Source organism: Hemitrygon akajei, chromosome 24, assembly GCF_048418815.1.
Source record: "Hemitrygon akajei chromosome 24, sHemAka1.3, whole genome shotgun sequence".
Lineage (NCBI taxonomy): Eukaryota > Metazoa > Chordata > Chondrichthyes > Myliobatiformes > Dasyatidae > Hemitrygon > Hemitrygon akajei.
This window is the reverse complement of record NC_133147.1, coordinates 27,239,043-27,253,213: the sequence shown is the minus strand read 5'-3', so window position 1 is coordinate 27,253,213 and position 14,171 is coordinate 27,239,043.

The window sequence follows — 14,171 nt, the reverse complement described above, 5'->3', positions numbered from 1 at the left end:
CTCACCCTCTCCCTATCTCTGTAACCCCTACACTCCCCGTCCTCCTGTTCAAACCCCTCCCTCACCCCCTCGCTATCTCTGTAACCCCCTACACTCCCCGTCCTCCTGTTCAAACCCCTCCCTATCTCTGTAACCCCTACACTCCCTGTCCTCCTGTTCAAACCTCTCCCTCACCCCCTCGCTATCTCTGTAACCCCTACACTCCCCGTCCTCCTGTTCAAACCCCTCCCTATCTCTGTAACCCCTACACTCCCCGTCCTCCTGTTCAAACCCCTCCCTATCTCTGTAACCCCTACACTCCCCGTCCTCCTGTTCAAACCCCTCCCTCACCCCCTCGCTATCTCTGTAACCTCTACACTCCCCGTCCTCCTGTTCAAACCTCTCCCTCACCCCCTCGCTATCTCTGTAACCCCTACACTCCCCGTCCTCCTGTTCAAACCCCTCCCTATCTCTGTAACCCCTACACTCCCCGTCCTCCTGTTCAAACCACTCCCTCACCCCCTCCCTATCTCTGTAACCCCTACACTCCCTGTCCTCCTGTTCAAACCCCTCCCTCACCCCCTCGCTATCTCTGTAACCTCTACACTCCCTCGTCCTCCTGTTCAAACCTCTCCCTCACCCCCTCGCTATCTCTGTAACCCCTACACTCCCCGTCCTCCTGTTCAAACCCCTCCCTATCTCTGTAACCCCTACACTCCCCGTCCTCCTGTTCAAACCACTCCCTCACCCCCTCCCTATCTCTGTAACCCCTACACTCCCCGTCCTCCTGTTCAAACCCCTCCCTCACCCCCTCGCTATCTCTGTAACCCCTACACTCCCCGTCCTCCTGTTCAAACCCCTCCCTCACCCCCTCGCTATCTCTGTAACCTCTACACTCCCCGTCCTCCTGTTCAAACCTCTCCCTCACCCCCTCGCTATTTCTGTAACCCCTACACTCCCCGTCCTCCTGTTCAAACCCCTCCCTATCTCTGTAACCCCTACACTCCCCGTCCTCCTGTTCAAACCCTTCCCTCACCCCTTCCCTATCTCTGTAACCCCTACACTCCCCGTCCTGTTCAATCCCCTCCCTCACCCCCCTCCCTATCTCTGTAACCCCTACACTCCCTGTCCTCCTGTTCAAACCCCTCCCTCACCCCCTCCCTATCTCTGTAACCCCTACACTCCCCGTCCTCCTGTTCAAACCGCTCCCTATCTCTGTAACCCCTACACTCCCCGTCCTCCTGTTCAAACCCCTCCCTCACCCCCTCGCTATCTCTGTAACCCCTACACTCCCCCGTCCTCCTGTTCAAACCCCTCCCTATCTCTGTAACCCCTACACTCCCCGTCCTCCTGTTCAAACCCTTCCCTCACCCCTTCCCTATCTCTGTAACCCCTACACTCCCCGTCCTGTTCAAACCCCTCCCTCACCCCCTCCCTATCTCTGTAACCCCTACACTCCCTGTCCTCCTGTTCAAACCCCTCCCTCACCCCCTCCCTATCTCTGTAACCCCTACACTCCCCGTCCTCCTGTTCAAACCGCTCCCTATCTCTGTAACCCCTACACTCCCCGTCCTCCTGTTCAAACCCCTCCCTCACCCCCCTCGCTATCTCTGTAACCCCTACACTCCCCGTCCTCCTGTTCAAACCCATCCCACACCCCCTCCCTATCTCTGTAACCCCTACACTCCCTGTCCTCCTGTTCAAACCCCTCCCTCACCCCCTCCCTATCTCTGTAACCCCTACACTCCCCGTCCTCCTGTTCAAACCCCTCCCTCACCCCCTCGCTATCTCTATAACCCCTACACTCCCCGTCCTCCTGTTCAAACCCCTCCCTATCTCTGTAACCCCTACACTCCCCGTCCTCCTGTTCAAACCCTTCCCTCACCACTCCCTATCTCTGTAACCCCTACACTCCCCGTCCTCCTGTTCAAACCCCTCCTTCACCCCCTCGCTATCTCTGTAACCCCTACACTCCCCGTCCTCCAGTTCAAACCCCTCCCTCACCCCTCGCTATTTCTGTAACCCCTACACTCCCCGTCCTCCTGTTCAAACCCATCCCACACCCCCTCCCTATCTCTGTAACCCCTACACTCCCCGTCCTCCTGTTCAAACCCCTCCCTCACCCCCTCCCTATCTCTGTAACCCCTACACTCCCCGTCCTCCTGTTCAAACCTCTCCCTCACCCCTTCCCTATCTCTGTAACCCCTACACTCCCTGTCCTCCTGTTCAAACCCCTCACTCACCCCATCCCTATCTCTGTAACCCCTACACTCCCCGTCCTCTTGTTCAAACCCCTCCCTATCTCTGTAACCCCTACACTCCCCGTCCTCCTGTTCAAACCACTCCCTCACCCCCTCCCTATCTCTGTAACCCCTACACTCCCAGTCCTCCTGTTCAAACCCCTCCCTCACCCCCTCGCTATCTCTGTAACCCCTACACTCCCCGTCCTCCTGTTCAAACCCTTCCCTCACCACTCCCTATCTCTGTAACCCCTACACTCCCCGTCCTCCTGTTCAAACCCCTCCTTCACCCCCTCGCTATCTCTGTAACCCCTACACTCCCCGTCCTCCAGTTCAAACCCCTCCCTCACCCCCTCGCTATTTCTGTAACCCCTACACTCCCCGTCCTCCTGTTCAAACCCATCCCACACCCCCTCCCTATCTCTGTAACCCCTACACTCCCCGTCCTCCTGTTCAAACCCCTCCCTCACCCCCTCCCTATCTCTGTAACCCCTACACTCCCCGTCCTCCTGTTCAAACCTCTCCCTCACCCCTTCCCTATCTCTGTAACCCCTACACTCCCTGTCCTCCTGTTCAAACCCCTCACTCACCCCATCCCTATCTCTGTAACCCCTACACTCCCCGTCCTCTTGTTCAAACCCCTCCCTATCTCTGTAACCCCTACACTCCCCGTCCTCCTGTTCAAACCACTCCCTCACCCCCTCCCTATCTCTGTAACCCCTACACTCCCAGTCCTCCTGTTCAAACCCCTCCCTCACCCCCTCGCTATCTCTGTAACCCCTACACTCCCCGTCCTCCTGTTCAAACCCATCCCACACCCCCTCCCTATCTCTGTAACCCCTACACTCCCCGTCCTCCTGTTCAAACCCCTCCCTCACCCTCTCCCTATCTCTGTAACCCCTACACTCCCCGTCCTCCTGTTCAAACCCCTCCCTCACCCCCTCGCTATCTCTGTAACCCCTACACTCCCCGTCCTCCTGTTCAAACCCCTCCCTATCTCTGTAACCCCTACACTCCCTGTCCTCCTGTTCAAACCTCTCCCTCACCCCCCTCGCTATCTCTGTAACCCCTACACTCCCCGTCCTCCTGTTCAAACCCCTCCCTATCTCTGTAACCCCTACACTCCCCGTCCTCCTGTTCAAACCCCTCCCTATCTCTGTAACCCCTACACTCCCCGTCCTCCTGTTCAAACCCCTCCCTCACCCCCTCGCTATCTCTGTAACCTCTACACTCCCCGTCCTCCTGTTCAAACCTCTCCCTCACCCCCTCGCTATCTCTGTAACCCCTACACTCCCCGTCCTCCTGTTCAAACCCCTCCCTATCTCTGTAACCCCTACACTCCCCGTCCTCCTGTTCAAACCACTCCCTCACCCCCTCCCTATCTCTGTAACCCCTACACTCCCTGTCCTCCTGTTCAAACCCCTCCCTCACCCCCTCGCTATCTCTGTAACCTCTACACTCCTCGTCCTCCTGTTCAAACCTCTCCCTCACCCCCTCGCTATCTCTGTAACCCCTACACTCCCCGTCCTCCTGTTCAAACCCCTCCCTATCTCTGTAACCCCTACACTCCCCGTCCTCCTGTTCAAACCACTCCCTCACCCCCTCCCTATCTCTGTAACCCCTACACTCCCCGTCCTCCTGTTCAAACCCCTCCCTCACCCCCTCGCTATCTCTGTAACCCCTACACTCCCCGTCCTCCTGTTCAAACCCCTCCCTCACCCCCTCGCTATCTCTGTAACCTCTACACTCCCCGTCCTCCTGTTCAAACCTCTCCCTCACCCCCTCGCTATTTCTGTAACCCCTACACTCCCCGTCCTCCTGTTCAAACCCCTCCCTATCTCTGTAACCCCTACACTCCCCGTCCTCCTGTTCAAACCCTTCCCTCACCCCTTCCCTATCTCTGTAACCCCTACACTCCCCGTCCTGTTCAATCCCCTCCCTCACCCCCTCCCTATCTCTGTAACCCCTACACTCCCTGTCCTCCTGTTCAAACCCCTCCCTCACCCCCTCCCTATCTCTGTAACCCCTACACTCCCCGTCCTCCTGTTCAAACCGCTCCCTATCTCTGTAACCCCTACACTCCCCGTCCTCCTGTTCAAACCCCTCCCTCACCCCCTCGCTATCTCTGTAACCCCTACACTCCCCGTCCTCCTGTTCAAACCCCTCCCTATCTCTGTAACCCCTACACTCCCCGTCCTCCTGTTCAAACCCTTCCCTCACCCCTTCCCTATCTCTGTAACCCCTACACTCCCCGTCCTGTTCATAACCCCTCCCTCACCCCCTCCCTATCTCTGTAACCCCTACACTCCCTGTCCTCCTGTTCAAACCCCTCCCTCACCCCCTCCCTATCTCTGTAACCCCTACACTCCCCGTCCTCCTGTTCAAACCGCTCCCTATCTCTGTAACCCCTACACTCCCCGTCCTCCTGTTCAAAACCCCTCCCTCACCCCCTCGCTATCTCTGTAACCCCTACACTCCCCGTCCTCCTGTTCAAACCCATCCCACACCCCCTCCCTATCTCTGTAACCCCTACACTCCCTGTCCTCCTGTTCAAACCCCTCCCTCACCCCCCTCCCTATCTCTGTAACCCCTACACTCCCCGTCCTCCTGTTCAAACCCCTCCCTCACCCCCTCGCTATCTCTGTAACCCCTACACTCCCCGTCCTCCTGTTCAAACCCCTCCCTATCTCTGTAACCCCTACACTCCCCGTCCTCCTGTTCAAACCCTTCCCTCACCACTCCCTATCTCTGTAACCCCTACACTCCCCGTCCTCCTGTTCAAACCCCTCCTTCACCCCCTCGCTATCTCTGTAACCCCTACACTCCCCGTCCTCCAGTTCAAACCCCTCCCTCACCCCTCGCTATTTCTGTAACCCCTACACTCCCCGTCCTCCTGTTCAAACCCATCCCACACCCCCTCCCTATCTCTGTAACCCCTACACTCCCCGTCCTCCTGTTCAAACCCCTCCCTCACCCCCTCCCTATCTCTGTAACCCCTACACTCCCCGTCCTCCTGTTCAAACCTCTCCCTCACCCCTTCCCTATCTCTGTAACCCCTACACTCCCTGTCCTCCTGTTCAAACCCCTCACTCACCCCATCCCTATCTCTGTAACCCCTACACTCCCCGTCCTCTTGTTCAAACCCCTCCCTATCTCTGTAACCCCTACACTCCCCGTCCTCCTGTTCAAACCACTCCTCACCCACCCCCTCCCTATCTCTGTAACCCCTACACTCCCAGTCCTCCTGTTCAAACCCCTCCCTCACCCCCTCGCTATCTCTGTAACCCCTACACTCCCCGTCCTCCTGTTCAAACCCATCCCACACCCCCTCCCTATCTCTGTAACCCCTACACTCCCCGTCCTCCTGTTCAAACCCCTCCCTCACCCTCTCCCTATCTCTGTAACCCCTACACTCCCCGTCCTCCTGTTCAAACCCCTCCCTCACCCCCTCGCTATCTCTGTAACCCCTACACTCCCCGTCCTCCTGTTCAAACCCCCTCCCCTATCTCTGTAACCCCTACACTCCCTGTCCTCCTGTTCAAACCTCTCCCTCACCCCCTCGCTATCTCTGTAACCCCTACACTCCCCGTCCTCCTGTTCAAACCCCTCCCCTATCTCTGTAACCCCTACACTCCCCGTCCTCCTGTTCAAACCCCTCCCTATCTCTGTAACCCCTACACTCCCCTCCTCCTGTTCAAACCCCTCCCTCACCCCCTCGCTATCTCCTGTAACCTCTACACTCCCCGTCCTCCTGTTCAAACCTCCTCCCTCACCCCCCTCGCTATCTCTGTAACCCCTACACTCCCCGTCCTCCTGTTGAAACCCCTCCCTATCTCTGTAACCCCTACACTCCCCGTCCTCCTGTTCAAACCACTCCCTCACCCCCTCCCTATCTCTGTAACCCCTACACTCCCTGTCCTCCTGTTCAAACCCCTCCCTCACCCCCTCGCTATCTCTGTAACCTCTACACTCCTCGTCCTCCTGTTCAAACCTCTCCCTCACCCCCTCGCTATCTCTGTAACCCCTACACTCCCCGTCCTCCTGTTCAAACCCCTCCCTATCTCTGTAACCCCTACACTCCCCGTCCTCCTGTTCAAACCACTCCCTCACCCCCTCCCTATCTCTGTAACCCCTACACTCCCCGTCCTCCTGTTCAAACCCCTCCCTCACCCCCTCGCTATCTCTGTAACCCCTACACTCCCCGTCCTCCTGTTCAAACCCCTCCCTCACCCCCTCGCTATCTCTGTAACCCTCTACACTCCCCGTCCTCCTGTTCAAACCTCTCCCTCACCCCCTCGCTATTTCTGTAACCCCTACACTCCCCGTCCTCCTGTTCAAACCCCTCCCTATCTCTGTAACCCCTACACTCCCCCGTCCTCCTGTTCAAACCCTTCCCTCACCCCTTCCCTATCTCTGTAACCCCTACACTCCCCGTCCTGTTCAATCCCCTCCCTCACCCCCCTCCCTATCTCTGTAACCCCTACACTCCCTGTCCTCCTGTTCAAACCCCTCCCTCACCCCCTCCCTATCTCTGTAACCCCTACACTCCCCGTCCTCCTGTTCAAACCGCTCCCTATCTCTGTAACCCCTACACTCCCCGTCCTCCTGTTCAAACCCCTCCCTCACCCCCCTCGCTATCTCTGTAACCCCTACACTCCCCGTCCTCCTGTTCAAACCCATCCCACACCCCCCTCCCTATCTCTGTAACCCCTACACTCCCCGTCCTCCTGTTCAAACCCCTCCCTCACCCCCTCCCTATCTCTGTAACCCCTACACTCCCCGTCCTCCTGTTCAAACCCCTCCCTCACCCCCTCGCTATCTCTGTAACCCCTACACTCCCCGTCCTGCTGTTCAAACCCCTCCCTATCTCTGTAACCCCTACACTCCCTGTCCTCCTGTTCAAACCTCTCCCTCACCCACTCGCTATCTCTGTAACCCCTACACTCCCCGTCCTCCTGTTCAAACCCCTCCCTATCTCTGTAACCCCTACACTCCCCGTCCTCCTGTTCAAACCCCTCCCTATCTCTGTAACCCCTACACTCCCCGTCCTCCTGTTCAAAACCCCTCCCTCACCCCCTCGCTATCTCTGTAACCTCTACACTCCCCGTCCTCCTGTTCAAACCCTCTCCCTCACCCCCCTCGCTATCTCTGTAACCCCCTACACTCCCCGTCCTCCTGTTCAAACCCCTCCCTATCTCTGTAACCCCTACACTCCCCGCCCTCCTGTTCAAACCACTCCCCTCACCCCCCTCCCTATCTCTGTAACCCCTACACTCCCCGTCCTCCTGTTCAAACCCCTCCCTCACCCCCTCGCTATCTCTGTAACCTCTACACTCCCCCGTCCTCCTGTTCAAACCTCTCCCTCACCCCCTCGCTATCTCTGTAACCCCTACACTCCCCGTCCTCCTGTTCAAACCCCTCCCTATCTCTGTAACCCCTACACTCCCCGTCCTCCTGTTCAACCACTCCCTCACCCCCTCCCTATCTCTGTAACCCCTACACTCCCCGTCCTCCTGTTCAAACCCCTCCCTCACCCCCTCCCTATCTCTGTAACCCCTACACTCCCTGTCCTCCTGTTCAAACCCCTCCCTCACCCCCTCGCTATCTCTGTAACCTCTACACTCCTCGTCCTCCTGTTCAAACCTCTCCCTCACCCCCCTCGCTATCTCTGTAACCCCTACACTCCCCGTCCTCCTGTTCAAACCCCTCCCTATCTCTGTAACCCCTACACTCCCCCGTCCTCCTGTTCAAACCACTCCCTCACCCCCTCCCTATCTCTGTAACCCCTACACTCCCCGTCCTCCTGTTCAAACCCCTCCCTCACCCCCTCGCTATCTCTGTAACCCCTACACTCCCCGTCCTCCTGTTCAAACCCCTCCCTCACCCCCTCGCTATCTCTGTAACCTCTACACTCCCCGTCCTCCTGTTCAAACCTCTCCCTCACCCCCTCGCTATTTCTGTAACCCCTACACTCCCCGTCCTCCTGTTCAAACCCCTCCCTATCTCTGTAACCCCTGCACTCCCCGTCCTCCTGTTCAAACCCTTCCCTCACCCCTTCCCTATCTCTGTAACCCCTACACTCCCCGTCCTGTTCAATCCCCTCCCTCACCCCCTCCCTATCTCTGTAACCCCTACACTCCCTGTCCTCCTGTTCAAACCCCTCCCTCACCCCCCTCCCTATCTCTGTAACCCCTACACTCCCCGTCCTCCTGTTCAAACCGCTCCCTATCTCTGTAACCCCTACACTCCCCGTCCTCCTGTTCAAACCCCTCCCTCACCCCCTCGCTATCTCTGTAACCCCTACACTCCCCGTCCTCCTGTTCAAACCCATCCCACACCCCCTCCCTATCTCTGTAACCCCTACACTCCCCGTCCTCCTGTTCAAACCCCTCCCTCACCCCCTCCCTATCTCTGTAACCCCTACACTCCCCGTCCTCCTGTTCAAACCCCTCCCTCACCCCCTCGCTATCTCTGTAACCCCTACACTCCCCGTCCTCCTGTTCAAACCCCTCCCTATCTCTGTAACCCCTACACTCCCTGTCCTCCTGTTCAAACCCTCTCCCTCACCCACTCGCTATCTCTGTAACCCCTACACTCCCCGTCCTCCTGTTCAAACCCCTCCCTATCTCTGTAACCCCTACACTCCCCGTCCTCCTGTTCAAACCCCTCCCTATCTCTGTAACCCCTACACTCCCCGTCCTCCTGTTCAAACCCCTCCCTCACCCCCTCGCTATCTCTGTAACCTCTACACTCCCCGTCCTCCTGTTCAAACCTCTCCCTCACCCCCTCGCTATCTCTGTAACCCCTACACTCCCCGTCCCCCTGTTCAAACCCCTCCCTATCTCTGTAACCCCTACACTCCCCGCCCTCCTGTTCAAACCACTCCCTCACCCCCTCCCTATCTCTGTAACCCCTACACTCCCCGTCCTCCTGTTCAAACCCCTCCCTCACCCCCTCGCTATCTCTGTAACCTCTACACTCCCCGTCCTCCTGTTCAAACCTCTCCCTCACCCCCTCGCTATCTCTGTAACCCCTACACTCCCCGTCCTCCTGTTCAAACCCCTCCCTATCTCTGTAACCCCTACACTCCCCGTCCTCCTGTTCAAACCACTCCCTCACCCCCTCCCTATCTCTGTAACCCCTACACTCCCCGTCCTCCTGTTCAAACCCCTCCCTCACCCCCTCGCTATCTCTGTAACCCCTACACTCCCCGTCCTCCTGTTCAAACCCCTCCCTCACCCCCTCGCTATCTCTGTAACCTCTACACTCCCCGTCCTCCTGTTCAAACCTCTCCCTCACCCCCTCGCTATCTCTGTAACCCCTACACTCCCCGTCCTCCTGTTCAAACCCCTCCCTATCTCTGTAACCCCTACACTCCCCGTCCTCCTGTTCAAACCACTCCCTCACCCCCTCCCTATCTCTGTAACCCCTACACTCCCCGTCCTCCTGTTCAAACCCCTCCCTATCTCTGTAACCCCTACACTCCCCATCCTCCTGTTCAAACCCCTCCCTATCTCTGTAACCCCTACACTCCCCGTCCTCCTGTTCAAACCACTCCCTCACCCCCTCCCTATCTCTGTAACCCCTACACTCCCCGTCCTCCTGTACAAACCCCTCCCTATCTCTGTGAACCCCTACACTCTCCGTCCTCCTGTTCAAACCACTCCCCTCACCCCCTCGCTATCTCTGTAACCCCTACACTCCCCGTCCTCCTGTTCAAACCCTTCCCTCACCCCTTCCCTATCTCTGTAACCCCTACACTCCCCGTCCTGTTCAAACCCCTCCCTCACCCCCTCCCTATCTCTGTAACCCCTACACTCCCTGTCCTCCTGTTCAAACCCCTCCCTCACCCCCTCCCTATCTCTGTAACCCCTACACTCCCCGTCCTCCTGTTCAAACCGCTCCCTATCTCTGTAACCCCTACACTCCCCGTCCTCCTGTTCAAACCCCTCCCTCACCCCCTCCCTATCTCTGTAACCCCTACACTCCCCGTCCGCCTGTTCAAACCCCTCCCTATCTCTGTAACCCCTACACTCCCCGTCTTCCTGTTCAAACACCTCCCTCACCCCCTCCCTATCTCTGTGAACCCCTACACTCCCTGTCCTCCTGTTTATACCCCTCCCTCACCTCCTCCCTATCTCAGTAACCCCTACACTCCCCGTCTTCCTGTTCAAACCCCTCCCTCACCCCCTCCCTATCTCTGTGAACCCCTTCACTCCCTGTCCTCCTGTTCAAACCCCTCCCTATCTCTGTGAACCCTACACTCCCCGTCGTCCTGTTCAAACCCCTCCCTATCTCTGTGAACCCTACACTCCCTGTCCTCCTGTTCAAACCCCTCACTATCTCTGTAACCCCTACACTCCCTGTCCTCCTGTTCAAACCCCTCCCTATCTCTGTGAACCCTACACTCCCTGTCCTCCTGTTTAAACCCCTCCTTCTCCCCCTCCCTATCTCTGTAACCCCTACACTCCCCGTCCTCCTGTTCAAACCCCTCCCTATCTCTGTAACCCTACACTCCCCGTCCTCCTGTTCAAACCCCTCCCTATCTCTGTAACCCCTACACTCTCCGTCCTCCTGTACAAACCCCTCCCTCACCCCCTCCCTATCTCTGTAACCCCTACACTCTCAGTCCTCCGGTACAAACCCCTCCCTCACCCCCTCCCTATCTCTGTAACCCCTACACTCCCTGTCCTCCTGTTCAAACCCCTCCCTATCTCTGTGAACCCTACACTCCCCGTCGTCCTGTTCAAACCCCTCCCTATCTCTGTGAACCCTACACTCCCTGTCCTCCTGTTCAAACCCCTCACTATCTCTGTAACCCCTACACTCCCTGTCCTCCTGTTCAAACCCCTCCCTATCTCTGTGAACCCTACACTCCCTGTCCTCCTGTTTAAACCCCTCCTTCTCCTCCTCCCTATCTCTGTAACCCCTACACTCCCCGTCCTCCTGTTCAAACCCCTCCCTATCTCTGTAACCCTACACTCCCCGTCCTCCTGTTCAAACCCCTCCCTATCTCTGTAACCCCTACACTCCCCGTCCTCCTGTTCAAACCACTCCCTCACCCCCACCCTATCTCTGTAACCCCTACACTCCCCGTCCTCCTGTACAAACCCCTCCCTATCTCTGTGAACCCCTACACTCCCTGTCCTCCTGTTCAAACCACTCCCTCACCCCCTCCCTATCTCTGTAACCCCTACACTCCCCGTCCTCCTGTTCAAACCCTTCCCTCACCCCTTCCCTATCTCTGTAACCCCTACACTCCCCGTCCTGTTCAAACCCCTCCCTCACCCCCTCCCTATCTCTGTAACCCCTACACTCCCTGTCCTCCTGTTCAAACCCCTCCCTCACCCCCTCCCTATCTCAGTAACCCCTACACTCCCTGTCTTCCTGTTCAAACCCCTCCCTCACCCCCTCCCTATCTCTGTGAACCCCTACACTCCCTGTCCTCCTGTTCAAACCCCTCCCTATCTCTGTGAACCCTACACTCCCCGTCGTCCTGTTCAAACCCCTCCCTATCTCTGTGAACCCTACACTCCCTGTCCTCCTGTTCAAACCCCTCACTATCTCTGTAACCCCTACACTCCCTGTCCTCCTGTTCAAACACCTCCATATCTCTGTGAACCCTACACTCCCTGTCCTCCTGTTTAAACCCCTCCTTCTCCCCCTCCCTATCTCTGTAACCCCTACACTCCCCGTCCTCCTGTTCAAACCCCTCCCTATCTCTGTAACCCTACACTCCCCGTCCTCCTGTTCAAACCCCTCCCTATCTCTGTAACCCCTACACTCTCCATCCTCCTGTACAAACCCCTCCCTCACTCCCTCCCTATCTCTGTAACCCCTACACTCTCCGTCCTCCTGTACAAACCCCTCCCTCACCCCCTCCCTATCTCTGTAACCCCTACACTCCCTGTCCTCCTGTTCAAACCCCTCCCTATCTCTGTGAACCCTACACTCCCCGTCGTCCTGTTCAAACCCCTCCCTATCTCTGTGAACCCTACACTCCCTGTCCTCCTGTTCAAACCCCTCACTATCTCTGTAACCCCTACACTCCCTGTCCTCCTGTTCAAACCCCTCCCTATCTCTGTGAACCCTACACTCCCTGTCCTCCTGTTTAAACCCCTCCTTCTCCCCCTCCCTATCTCTGTAACCCCGACACTCCCCGTCCTCCTGTTCAAACCCCTCCCTATCTCTGTAACCCTACACTCCCCGTCCTCCTGTTCAAACCCCTCCCTATCTCTGTAACCCCTACACTCTCCGCCCTCCTGTACAAACCCCTCCCTCACCCCCTCCCTATCTCTGTAACCCCTACACTCCCCGTCCTCCTGTTCAAACCCCTCCCTATCTCTGTAAACCCTACACTCCCCGTCCTCCTGTTCAAACCCCTCCCTCACCCCCTCCCTATCTCTGTAACCCCTACACTCCCCGTCCTCCTGTTCCAACCCCTCCGTATCTCTGTAACCCCTACACTCCCCGTCCTCCTGTTCAAACCCCTCCCTCACCCGCTCCCTATCTCTGTAACCCCTACACTCCCCGTCCTCCTGTTCAAACCCCTCCCTCACCCCCTCACTAACTCTGTAACCCCTACACTCCCCATCCTCCTGTTCAAACCCCTCCCTCACCCTCTCCCTATCTCTGTAACCCCTACACTCCCCGTCCTCCTGTTCAAACCCTTCCCTCACCACTCCCTATCTCTGTAACCCCTACACTCCCCGTCCTCCTGTTCAAACCCCTCCTTCACCCCCTCGCTATCTCTGTAACCCCTACACTCCCCGTCCTCCAATTCAAACCCCTCCCTCACCCCTCGCTATTTCTGTAACACCTACACTCCCCGTCCTCCTGTTCAAACCCATCCCACACCCCCTCCCTATCTCTGTAACCCCTACACTCCCCGTCCTCCTGTTCAAACCCCTCCCTCACCCCCTCGCTATCTCTGTAACCCCTACACTCCCCGTCCTCCTGTTCAAACCCATCCCACACCCCCTCCCTATCTCTGTAACCCCTACACTCCCCGTCCTCCTGTTCAAACCCCTCCCTCACCCCCTCCCTATCTCTGTAACCCCTACACTCCCCGTCCTCCTGTTCAAACCTCTCCCTCACCCCTTCCCTATCTCTGTAACCCCTACACTCCCTGTCCTCCTGTTCAAACCCCTCACTCACCCCATCCCTATCTCTGTAACCCCTACACTCCCCGTCCTCTTGTTCAAACCCCTCCCTATCTCTGTAACCCCTACACTCCCCGTCCTCCTGTTCAAACCCCTCCCTCACCCCCTCCCTATCTCTGTAACCCCTACACTCCCCGTCCTCCTGTTCAAACCCCTCCCTCACCCCCTCGCTATCTCTGTAACCCCTACACTCCCCGTCCTCCTGTTCAAACCCATCCCACACCCCCTCCCTATCTCTGTAACCCCTACACTCCCCGTCCTCCTGTTCAAACCCCTCCCTCACCCCCTCCCTATCTCTGTAACACCTACACTCCCCGTCCTCCTGTTCAAACCCCTCCCTCACCCCCTCGCTATCTCTGTAACCCCTACACTCCCCGTCCTCCTGTTCAAACCCCTCCCTCACCCCCTCGCTATCTCTGTAACCTCTACACTCCCCGTCCTCCTGTTCAAACCTCTCCCTCACCCCCTCGCTATCTCTGTAACCCCTACACTCCCCGTCCTCCTGTTCAAACCCCTCCCTATCTCTGTAACCCCTACACTCCCCGTCCTCCTGTTCAAACCACTCCCTCACCCCCTCCCTATCTCTGTAACCCCTACACTCCCCGTCCTCCTGTTCAAACCCCTCCCTCACCCCCTCGCTATCTCTGTAACCCCTACACTCCCCGTCCTCCTGTTCAAACCCCTCCCTCACCCCCTCGCTATCTCTGTAACCTCTACACTCCCCGTCCTCCTGTTCAAACCTCTCCCTCACCCCCTCGCTATCTCTGTAACCCCTACACTCCCCGTCCTC